General features: G+C 44.9%; 1 protein-coding gene across 6 annotated transcripts in view; it reads right to left on the bottom strand.

Moving 5' to 3' along the window:
* Window positions 1-12792, bottom strand: part of Zfh2 (Zn finger homeodomain 2) — a 370912-nt gene that overhangs the window by 229228 nt on the left and 128892 nt on the right. For 5 of the 6 annotated variants that reach the window (XM_071708340.1, XM_071708339.1, XM_071708338.1 and 2 more), the window contains one exon: window positions 188-239. The gene's annotated coding sequence lies outside the window, so the exon portion shown is untranslated. Of the gene's footprint in view, window positions 1-187; window positions 240-7238; window positions 7442-12792 lie in introns of those variants that run through there. The other variant, XM_071708342.1, reaches the window with a different exon arrangement.

The following is a 12792-nucleotide window of genomic DNA, read 5'->3' on the forward strand; positions in this document are numbered from 1 at the left end:
TAGTCGTATCTGGAGTTACGAGTACGGGCTGCGTGTATAATTAGCCGGACCCCCGAGAGAAAAGTGAGAAGGGGACGCGAACCGGGAAGGACCCCCTGCGTTCGCGCCTGACACATTTTACGCGATGTCGCGTGATTCTGTCGACGCGAAGCGCGATCTCTATATTCACATCGCTTTTATAACTTACCGAGGACGCCGATAGTATAACTCATCTACACTTCTTCGGTCCTCCTTACGCCCTGCAATAAAAAAAAGATGGGTGAAATTAGTGTAATGAAGAAATATCAATGCGTACATATATAATGAGTAATACGTTCAGCATTAATCATACCTCAACATTACATATCAATGTTTATACGCAATTCAATATGATAATTATCGCATTTGGCTAATAATGTTGTACTTTGAACATTGTTATTATCTTCATTATTTCTTGTTATTTTTATCTATATTTCTTATTATTGTCTTTATTATTCAAGGTCTAAATTCTAACTTTAAATGCGCAGCTTTGCATATGCAGCGACTTTCGATGCTTTGTGTATTCTTCCTTATGAAGATTGAACTGAAAACACGCGGCTCTGCACATCTGTAAAGGGCCTTCTCTGACCCTTTTTCCCTTCTGGATGGGAAGGAAGACCCTTCTGCCTCTCCCCTCCCCGGGAGGGTTCAAATTAGTAAAGAATTTTTTAAATATTTTTTTAGGATTCCTTGAAGTCATTATTTATTTTAAAAATCATTACAATGCCACGAAAAGTTGCGCATTTAAGAGTTAATAGATAAAATTTCAAGAAAAAGAAATAAAGATTCGATAAATTTTCATTAAAACCCATTTCAATATGTGTATGGATTTGTATGTGTATGTGTGTGTGTCCTACATCCTAAAATGCCTAATTATGAAACAATAATTAATCAAACCGACAATGGCGCTTTGCGTTGCGCAAAGGCGTCGCGTTTGAAGTATATCCACAATGCGCATCGCGAGACAATACACGCGAAGCGAGCCCCGTTTCTAATCGTCCTCTTATATGCACGCAGGAAGAAAAATGCGGCGAGTCTCTTTAGCGGTTCTTTAAACACCCGAAGATACAACAATAAGCAGCAGAAACAATGGGCCGTCTTAATCAGCATAATCTCCGTCTCCCGAAAGCGTTAAGAAGAGAATATCGTCGCCGGTGCTGCAAGAGGAAGAGACAGTACACGCACGAAGCGCAAGCGCGGAAGGGAGAGAGGAAGCGTGACGTGCTGTCGGCGCAATTAAAGCGACATTAATTAATTGTTAGCATAACAATACGGCCGGGTCAGCCGCGGGGATGTGCGCGCGAATGGCGGCCGGCCGTAAGGCCCCCGAGCCTTCATAAATTTACATGTCCTTCGCCGCGAGAATCATTTTTTACAGCCGTTAAGAGAACGCATGGAGAAAAAGGAGAGAGAGAGAGAGAGGGAGAGAAAGAGAGGGAGAAAGAGCAGAGTTTGCGGACCTACAGCAACGCAACGGCCATGTCACGGGTCCCTATGGTGTTGTCCATAATAACCATCGATGTCTCTCCCCGAGCGCGAAAGGTGCCCCCGAGGTCCGACCTCGTTATCCGCCGCGCGTCTCGATCGGGATATTTTTTAAGCTTTACGGCCCAGACCGTAATTCTCGCTCCTTTAGGACAGAATCGTGAACCTCCCTTTCCATAATGCAGGTGCCCACGTGCGCGCTCGAGCCTCCCGGGATTTGTTTACCGAGTCGAGGTTTAAAGTCGTAGTTGAAAATCCAGATGTGCAACTTATTTACTCTCCACGCAATTTTTTTAATAAATAAATTAAGCGTGAGAAACAACGTGTAGATTTCATGAATGGTGTCTCAGCAACGCGGAAACTTTAGTCGCGAATTCTTCCGGTTGATCATCTATGAATGGAATTAATTTTCGCCGATCATGCTATTAAAACTCTTTAGAATGTAATATATAGTTTTATCCATCGTACTCCATTTGCATAATTTTTTATAATAAATTAATTACAGTATGTATACAATTTTTTGTATAAAGCGTTATTATTTTACAGTTATGTTATAGAATAACAGATCTCTGATATACTAATAATTTAAAAAGTAATTAATGTCGCTACTATTGACAATAAGAGAAACGTATGGCATAGAGCCAGAAAAAGTAGAAAAATGACACGCACACACCTTGTGCAAAAACATTCTCAACGTAATTCACAAGCTAGGAGCTCTCAGTCTTAATTTTAGATGACGAAGAAATGTGATCTATTTTTCATGTAATAAATACGAATTTGCTCGGCTGCCAGTTGTTTCGGTTACCGAGGCGAGCGGCTATTTCCGACGATACGATACGCTTTTGAAATCCGAAAAAAATCTTTGTATAACGACGTTCGAGTATCGGCCTCGTTATTTCTTGCTCTGTTAAAAGAGATATGCGATCGTAACGTGAGATGGGTCGTGGGTGGTTTAGCGCGCGAGTGCCTTTAGACAGTTATTTTTAATGTTCTCTAGCGCCCGAGAAGAGGAATGCATCATAGCCGCTATAGATGCTAACGAGACAAACTGCATGAATTTTTTTGTCTGTAAAACCGCAGCAATCCGCATTATCGGTTTTGTAAAAGAGATCGATAGAGTATAGTTCTTCGAGTTATAAGACACGAGTGACATATCTCTTTATATACTTGATCCTTCGAACAGTTTTGTATCAGCATCATGTAGGTGTCCTGGCAAGAATCCATTAACAGGTCTAAAAACACGATTTTGGAACACAAATGTAATTATAGCTTTACAGCCGTTGTAAAAGTCAGGTATGGCACCTAACAAATGCTACCGAGCTCTCTGGAGTTGTCATGTCTGCTATTTTTGCGAGTGATATAATGAACGAATTATTGGCCGTCCCAAATTGTATCTACGTGACTACGTAGAATAAACTTAGCAAAAATTTATGGCCCCTAAGGTACGGCGATCAATGTTTGTCGGATTTAATGCGTTCTATGTACACGAGAAAGAATGAGTTTCTTAATTAGCGTCACCGTAATACTTGCTAATGCGAACCTGACGCCTTTCGAACTTTGTAACTTTTAATGCCTGAATACCGACGAGATATTATCCTTCACAGTAATGCGTTCGACAAAATAAATTTCCTACATTTACGGATGATATCACCGGATAATATATGCATCCACCAAACATCATTAATCGTGTTTTCTTACGAGCGATAATTTACGTCGCACAGAAAAATCGTTGTTATTAACGATCTGGAATAACCGTCGCACGATTAGCGGACAGATGCCTCATTACGGCTGTCGCCAATAAAGTAACGTGGATGCCCCGCGTCTTTAGGAAAAAGTCGTGGCAGCGGCCAGTCTAGTAGCGACGCCTTTATCGTCGTCTTTACGATACCCCTTTCGCATGTTTCGTGCACCCTCTATGCTATTAGACGCCTCTCAAAAATCTTCATTCGGCAATTTCGATCTTGCCTCTCTCTTTCTGTCTCTAGAGCTCTTTCTTCCTGGGTGTATTTTATTCGCGATGGCGATCGCATTAGCGTCGCACACACGTGCGTGTGCATATCGGATGGAAACACAGTGACGAGCGCGTGGGCGAAACGAGCAACCGAACCGCACAAAGTGGACGCATCTCGCCTCGCCTCGAATTAATAAACAGCAACGAATGACCGCCTACATCCGCCCCTTTCTCCGACCGTTCCGCTGATTTCAGCGTGCTGGTAGTCGATCCGTTGGTAAAGGACAGCTTCCTGCCCCTTTCCTCGACGGGAGATTTCACCCCCCCCCCCCCCCGCGCCCACCCTCGAATCCACGAGCGATCGGTGGACCGCCCGCGGCGATCCCCGCGCGGGAGGCTCCTGAATCCCTCGCGAATCAACAGGACGATGATCGTTACCAATCTCTTGCCCCGGTGATGGTCCTTCGATTTTGGCAAAACGTCGTAAACCCGCGACGGGTCGTGGCAGGAAACGCGGGAACATTTCTTTCCGCGCGCGATATAAAAAAACTGCGAGTCGAGAGTGGGTTTTATTGAGTCGCAAACGATTTTTTGGAAAGTGGAACGAACTCTGTATGCCTGCCCAGAGTCCCGCAAGTTTCCTTTAAAATCGCGTATGAGTAATTCTCTTTCACTGACTTCGGAACGGCTTGTCACATAATAAAGTAGAAATCATCGACTTTTTTGAATACGTTGTATTGATAAAAAGAAGAAAACTTGTATTTTTTGTCAATAAAAAAGAACCGTATTTTTTCAGTGTATAACAATACGAAATATTATTCTAGATTAATGTAAATGCAATGCCAACGCATATGTTATTTATCAAATTTAATATCGTGACCCTTGACATATTAAAAATACTGACTCACTGTGAAACTAAATTTAAAGGAAAAAGCAACAATAACTACTATGGTGAAATACGAAAGGTTTTAGCACAAAGTGAATAACGGTTGAACTTTCCATTTATAGAACAAATTCTCTTTCGATCATCGAAAGCTACGATGACGATATCGACCCAGATCGATCTCGTTTTCCGTGAAACTCTGATCGCGTCGGCTAGTGTTACGTGTCCCATCGTTCTCTATTAGTCGACGTGCATTTCATCGAAATTCCATCTGTCGAAGGGCTATCGCCTCGAGGCATTTCCCTTTGTGGGACACGACGTTGGCGCGCGCGCGTGGCGTTGAATAATTAACTTCGATCAGCGCCGTCGTCGGTTTTATCGTAATTATCGCGCGACTCGTTCACGTCAGGCAGCGGCGCCGCGACCGATCGTAGATCGTGAAGAAGATGATCGACGAACGCGATCGAGAGAACGAAACGACGGAGGAATGGAAAGCGAAGTGGGTAAGCTTTACATTCCCGCTGCGTTTGCTGTAAAGATCTAACGTGGGTGTCGTGACAGATTTAGAAATGTCAAATTGTGCACAATAATGTATACAAGTTGTGAGAATAGTAATACAACGTTCGTTTAAATCTCATTAATTTTTTGTAAAGTTTAAAATAGAATTATATAAGCCTGCATCGGTATCTTTGATACGTTAAAATAATTAATAGAGAAATAATTAGCTAGAGATACAGAGAGAGCTCTGTTAGCTCAAGATAAATCTACGAGTTGTTTGTAGAAGTGATTACGACATTAAGGGGAGAATCTTGTTTTCCAAAGGTCAAGCGCTAAATCGTAAGTCAACACTCGGTTTGTCACCGGGGCGATTCATCTTAAATTCAATCCTTCTATTCGCCATTTTTTTTTCATGGCAGTCGGCCAGTGGAGGCAGGGCCGGCCGTCGTTTTTATCGAAATGCGAATAATCGCGCGTGTTACGCGGAGGGAACAAAAGGCGCGTCTCTCGAAATAAACGCGTCGGTGGATCCTCGATACGAGCGGACGCGATACGTCTTTTACCGCGGTACCCCATCATCGCGCACGTGTTTTTTGGCATTCCGCCAATAAGCGTAAGATGGATCCCGCCTCGAACCGTGCCGCAGTTTCGGCTCATCGAGTTACACATTATTCAAGAAAGCGCGCGGGTCTTAAATAATCCTGGGCAGCGAATAATTTCTCGAACGAGCGTTTCGAGGCGCGACTTCGCCGCGAGTTCGCGTTAAACGGCAAAGTCGTCGCGCGAAAGCGATTCGTCTCTCCCCCATCCTGGAATTTCAATTTAATTTATACCTTTCTCCCCCCGTCCCTCGTGGAAGATTCAGCAGTAAACATCGAAGGCTTCTCCTTTACTTCGCTAAAATATTAAATGCCGGGAGAAAGAGAGAAAGATATATGCGTATTACCGTATATAGTTTACATAAGCGCGATAAAGAGACGCTCGTCGGGTTTTATCGACGCACGTCTCACCTCGTGCACATTCTCGCGTCGTAAATAATTTCCTGAAATGTCCACCGAATTGTTCGCACGCGCTCGTTACGCCAGATGGTCAGAGAGAAAGAGAAGGAGAAATGGAGAGAGAGAGAGAGAGAGAGAGAGAGAGCGAGAGAGAACCGGCCGTCTCTCTTTCTCTCGAAGGGACGCTCGGCGCTTGAATCCGCGACTCCGACTTGTTCGATCCGTCCCAAGACGATTCGTCTTTACCTCGACCTTCCACCTTCGTGCACTTTTTCACGACGCTACGGCGCGGCGGCGCGGGCGTTCTCGCGCTGAGTTGGGCGGCGCGGCGGGGCGAGGGCCGGGCGGCGGGATAGCGCGGCGCGGCGGCGGGATTGCGAAATCGCCGTGGAAATAATGACGGGCGTAGATCGTAGACTGGGACCAATTTGCATCTGTAATTACCGCGGCGCGCCGTTAATAACTAATTAATGAGAGAGCCTTGCCGAGCTGCGAGTCGGATGACGTAACGCCAGCCGCCTTCGGGCCTCGCGGGCTGTTAATTGATCGGCGATTAATCAACCACGTCTCTACCTATTTTTAAACTTTTATCCTCCTCCTGCGCGTGCCCGTCATTCATTCGCTCCATCTCGTCCCTTGGATCCTCTGCCTCGGATACCTACTCGTTTCCGAGTTCGCTGTCGTCAGTCGCCCAATGGTGGCAAGGCCGAATTGTGAGGATCCCGGGACCGATCATCGAGGATGATTAGAATCCGAGATTAGTCTCCGATTAGAATTTACGAGCGCGGTCGAGCGTATTAATTACGCCGTGTAGCTAATTGCCCGTTCTGAACGACGCGGCGATTCTATTTTTCTTTCGTAGGTATATCGCGTGAGTATGCATGAGTGCGCACAGTTTACGAGCAATTAAAAAAAATGGAAATTGCACGCGCTATAAGACTCCTGAGTTCGCTCGCGTTGCGCATCAAGCGCGTTCCTCACGATATTTTTCCTCGTTGGCTCGATTAGCGAAATCCTGCAGCGATACCGCCGCGATACCAAACTATAAGTAATTCAAATCGCCGCTCTAGCGGTCCTTTGGATTATCGCTAATCTCAGTATAACGCTTCACACTCCTCACGAATTCGAAGTTCTTTATGTGTGCAAAACGTTGCAATATTTGCAGAAACACATCACGACAAATAACTCTCTAGCTTCGCGAAGACAAGGTAAGAACTGACTTGACGACTCGGCGCGACATCATCGATTTCAGATCAAACTGATTCTTGCAATGAACTTGAATCGCGCCAACGCAATTCTCGAGCAAGCGAGCCGCGAGATAATTCATGAGCAGACTGAATTCATGTCCGATTCGAATCGAAAGATCAGCGATTTGCTTAATTGTTTTAATTCAATTTAATTTTACCTCGTTTTCGCTCAGAGTCGATTCTGCCGGCGACTCCGGTTACCCATAACGCCGCACATCCTTCGTCAAGGATGTCCCTTCGTTCGCGCACGTATCGCGGGATCTCGCTTCCGGTATCACACGTTCACACTAGTCTTCACTTAAGATTTCAAAGCCGCGGGCCCCGATAATTGACCGGTATGAGGCCCAATGGCGCTACGCGGGGGGATCTCCTCATAAAAAAAAAGGCAAACAAATCGGGGGTCCGAACGGACTTCCGGTCGGAAGCGGCGCTACCGTCGACGACGACATACGACGACGGTCGACGACGGTCGGCGGCGACGACGACAACGAGGACGACGACGACGACGACGACGACGACGACGGCGACGGCGACGGCGACGACGAGAGGCGACGACGAGAGGCGTCTCGCGCGACACGCACACGTGGTGGGGGCGTCTGCGACCGCTACTACGGCAGAACTAAGGGGTTGTTTGCCCCGTCGCACGGCTCCGGGGGGTCTCCAACGGCTCCGCCACCCCACCAGCCCCGCTATTTTGCATAGGGCCTGCGCGTCGAAGGCGGCATACACACCGCCACCCACGCTATCTCTCCCTTTCTCTCCCTCTTTCTCTCTCTTATTTCATCCCGCACAGTCGTGTCTCCCGCGAACCCTCGTTTTACCCCGCTAGTCGTCTATCCCCCTCGCTACCTCCCCGTCCGCGCACACTTCGAGGGGGCACACACTTCGATTTGTCGAATCCGCGTTTCGCGGCACTCTCCTGGCCTCTTCCGCGAAGGGAAAAGAGGTTCGATCCCTCGCCTTCCGCTCTACCGTCACCCTCCGTTTCAACGTTCTCCGTCTTCCCGCCCCCCTCCGTCATCGCGTTTCCCTTTGTCTTTCTTTCTCGTGCCGTGTGTTTACGCCGGCTTGCTCTCCTCGTCTTCACCCGCTTTTTATTTATCCCGTTGCCCCGACGTTGCGCAGTTACGTCTCGGTCATTTCCACCATGGAAACGAGGGGCAAGCTGGAGCGGGGAAATGTTCTATCTCGGCAGCCCGCGCGTGGTACTGTCGTAAATTGGATGTTGCGTGATCGTTACTTCTTGCGCAATGTCTATTAAAAATATTTCCGGAGACGGATATCTGTCCCGCGAATATAAGTATTGAGATGAAGGTGAAAGGTGATACGAGTGAAACAAGCGATTGAGGGTAATTAATGCATGCATAGCACAAATATTACTCTTTTAAAAAGATATTGATAATAGAAAATATGTTAAGAACCTATAGATATAGTGACTTAATACTTTAGGTATTACAATTCATTACCACTTTTATCATGTTTCCTCGCGTATTCATTTTTTCAATAAAGATATAAATTTCTTTTTTCCTGTTTCTATTATATGAATGTCAAAAATGCTGTATCTACATACATATTTTTGGCTTTTTTAAATCATTCCACGACTATAAACCACATTTAACCATTTCGAATTGAGTACGATTACATATGTTCTGAGTATTAACCTACGAGTTTCTCTCGGATTCGTAGAAATTGCGGGAACTCATTCGTGGTCGAGAATTAGGTCGGTGTGACGAGACAAACGTGACGAGAATAATGTAAACTAGTAGTTAAAATTATAATAAGAGCGGCGTCCGCTTTTTCCAGACAGACTTCGTGAAATTAGTCGAGAAGGCAGCCAATTGGCAGATGGATTTCAGATGCAAGATATTCGAGTACAATAGCGATTTCAAATAGAAACTACGATGATAATGTGTCATACATATGGCAAGAGATGTTAATAATAGTAATAGTAAAACTATATCGCTTAAGAGATCCACGAAAACTTAATTTGCGCAATTACCTCTGATGGTTCTAAGAATTAATGAGACTTTAATAATTACAGTTATAAACTAGTAAATGTAATAATCTTACAAATAATATTGATGTTAATGTTTGAGAATAAATTATCTTATATTTTTATATATTAAAAGCAATGTAATAAAAAAGCTGTACTCTCTAAAAAATATATTTTTATACGACTGCATATTACGTTGTGCTATCACGATTAGAGATGTGAAGATAAACGTACCGCGATATTCAAATCACCTCGAGTACAAGTGCCATGGTAATTTGGACAATTAATCATTCAGGACAGACGTTTCTCCGATGTAATTGGCGTTACCGGAACGCAGAAGCCAATCAACGAGCGGCGGTTCCCTTTCCTGGGCAAGCAAAGGGTTGCAAAGCATGGGTGGGCGAAAGTTAGTTAACGCCTCCGTGTAATTAAGCAAAGTGAGGCTCATGGTAGACACCGAGAGCAGGTCCACGCTCCACCCAGCCTCCGGGCGGGGAGGACAGGAGTGGTTCAACCCTCTCGGCAGAGAGGGCGACAGGTCGGGCCTCATTGGAGGTGGGTTGGTTAGCGCATGTATAATTAGTGCAAGCAGAAGCGGGAGGATTCCGGGAGGCCAAGGGTGAAGCGAGAGGAAGACAGTGTCCCGGCGGGGGACAGGGTGGAGCCACCTAGTCGGCGCATGTGCCAGCATCCCTTGGAGCCGGAGATATAATATATTCATAACGTGCCCGGTCGACGTTCTATCTCCGTTTCGGTGCACCGCTCCTCCGCGAGACTCTCATTCCCGATTCAATGCCAAGACTGACCGCCAGTTAATCGATCGATGCCGAATTATTACGTATCGTAGTCGTATTCAGAGGAAAATTGGCACAATTTAACATTTAGATATCGAAAAAAGTATCGGTAAGTAACATTTCAGTTTAAAAACATATTTTCCTCGTATCTCACAAAAATGAAGGGAATAAAATAGACGTTATGCCAGTACCTACTTGCAAAGTACCTACCTGAGTTACAGTGAAAAACGCGATCAAAGTAAAATTCACAAAGATACATGTCTAATAGAAATCTTGTTCCTTCCATTCGCGGCAAATATCCTCAATTACGATTATTTTCCATTATGTCACAAGCCTTTTACTCGCTTTTGTTCAAAGCTAGCAGCGTTAGGAATAGTTGAATATTCTTCTTCAATAATATTTCTCTTTGAAGAGAATAATGATACCTGCCAGTCGTTAGGTATAGCACGTGTTCTCGTCAAACAGAATCTTTTATTAGGCACTCTGCATTTATCAACCTAACGTCGCCAACTCTTCTGTCTTAGTACTGCATTTAAATAATGTCACATTTACTCGCAAATAATCAGCTTCTATATCGCACGGATAAAATATGTAAATTCGAATCATCAAATTTTATTATTAATGAATAATGATATAAGATGAGTAAATTCTCAGTAATAAAAAATTCTTGTGTATAAAAAGATTTAATTTCGTGGTCTGTGTAATAGAAGAGTTCTTAGGTAAAGGCGACGAGATCATCGCCTTCGCGAATCTATCGAGGAAAAAGGGGAAAAAAGGGAAGAAGATGAGCGAAAGAGAAGCGCGAGGAGCCCTTCGGTGTGTGCCGTGTATTTTGGTCCGGATCCTAGATAACCCGGTGTGCTTTTCCGGATGCTTGAGCACGACACATGTCCCGGCCGAGCACAGACTTTTCTCCGGTCGTGTCGTGGCGGAGGGTTCGTCGTCGGGTCAGCGTCGACGGCGCGGCGGTCGGGGAAAGAAGCCTGAAGGGTGCTCTGCGGTTCCACCCCCGAGGACACGGTGTCATCAGGCGCAATTAGGGACGAGTCTCGGTCATCAACGCGTGTACCACGGCTCTCCCTTCGCGTATCGCGCGGTTGTGTGTGTGTGTGTGTGTGTGTGTGTGTAACCGTCGTCGGGGCGAGCCCCCGTGACGGGCCAGTTTCCCCCAGTTTCTCCCGTCGCACTATTTCTCTCCTTAATTCTGTTTCATGCCCCTAGGAGACGCACTCTTGTCTCGGCCTACGTCTCTCCCTCCCTCCCGTTACTGACGAAACGTCTGTGTTCCTTCGTTCCGCTCCTCGTGAGACTCGTTGCAGTCGACTACGCCGCGGCGTGCGATTACTCCCGTTATACGTCTTTGACGCAATTATGCTCCGGCCCTTATGACGTCTCGTTAACTCTACCAACCCCCTGCGGAGACGCGACATTACCGAAGGCGTTGTCACGACAGAGAAACGAACGTCGCCAAGCTCGTAACTCCTCGAAACTCAACAAGGCTCTTTACTTTTCGAAGCGAACCCTATACCCCATACGACGCACACGAGCTATAAAATCTTGTTTCTCGAGAATTTTACCAATATGTAAGTATTAATGCGACTGTGCATTTTACTATTATATTTCTGATTTTAATTTATTTAACTTTTCACCTATCGGAATATTTGGAAGATCGAGGCTTGTCAATATAAAAAAAAAGTAAAATTGTTTTCCTGTAAACTTATGAATAATAAAATACAAGTCTCGTGTTTATTAAAAACGTAAAAAAAATTAAGTTTCGCTGTCTTTCCTTAGTTCGCATTTCACTTGATTATATCGCGTTATACACCCATTCTACCATGCATTACTGACAAATGTACTTTTTTTATTGCAGATCATAAACTATGTATTTCGAGAACATTACTCGACCGTAACTATCAACCCTACACTGTTGCCGGCGCTGAAATCGGTACGAAGCCGGACAATTATCAACTCGAATGGCACAATTACAGGTCCGCTGTAATTTTGCGTCTACCACGTAATACCGGGAAGCCGATTGTTTGCGCTAGGCAGAAACGTCGTTGCGGACGAAGAAAGGGGCAAAAGTAATCTGCGAAATGGATGCGAGGGAGGCAATCGGTTAGAGGTTCGTTTCGTCGAACAAATTGATCTCAGTAGGCGCAAATTTACAGCGTGGTGCGTGATAAATAAGTCCCGCGGCCGCGTTTCTATTGTTCTGTGAAAAGCGCCGGTGCGGCGTACGTACGATTACAAACGCAGATAGCAGTAATTGCACCTGCAACCGTGACATGCTACACTGCAACAATTTCCTGCAGCAGTACAGGTATTTACCGCAATAGAAGGGTAACTGCGCGACACATCAAACTCGACCCAGCGATCATTATAGCGATTTATCGCGTTCCCCTCTCTCATCTCTTCCATACTGATAAATGCATAAATATTAAACTGGTTGATTTACAACATGTTCGATTGAAAATGACAGGAATCTGATATCTATAACAGATTGAGTATTTATATCCCAAGGAAGTATAAATATTTTACAATATTCTAGAAATAGCAATATTCCAGATACACTTTTCAAGAGGAATTTATTCGTTATTCTCGAATTAATAAATATTAGATTTAACTTTAAGGGCTTAACGCTATAAATTGAATATTTTTCTCAAGTTTAGATTTAAAAACTAAGATAACGATAAATATGCTTGTGAAATATTTATATTGTCAATGTGTAAAGGTTGATTAAATATAAAAGTCATAACTCGCGGATTAACTCCACTCTCATAACTTCCAGTAAATACCAGCAATGCGAGTCACGTGAGGCGTCGTACATACCCATATTAGCCCCGGCTGCGAGATTGCACTAGGACGCAACAATTCCGCGGAGAAACCGCTCCGTGCAACGTCGGGCGGGAGGATCGTGCAAATTTA

This window comes from Temnothorax nylanderi, unplaced genomic scaffold, assembly GCF_030848795.1.
Source record: "Temnothorax nylanderi isolate EJ_2023f unplaced genomic scaffold, tnyl_v1.0 TNYL_tig0066_pilon, whole genome shotgun sequence".
Classification (NCBI taxonomy): domain Eukaryota; kingdom Metazoa; phylum Arthropoda; class Insecta; order Hymenoptera; family Formicidae; genus Temnothorax; species Temnothorax nylanderi.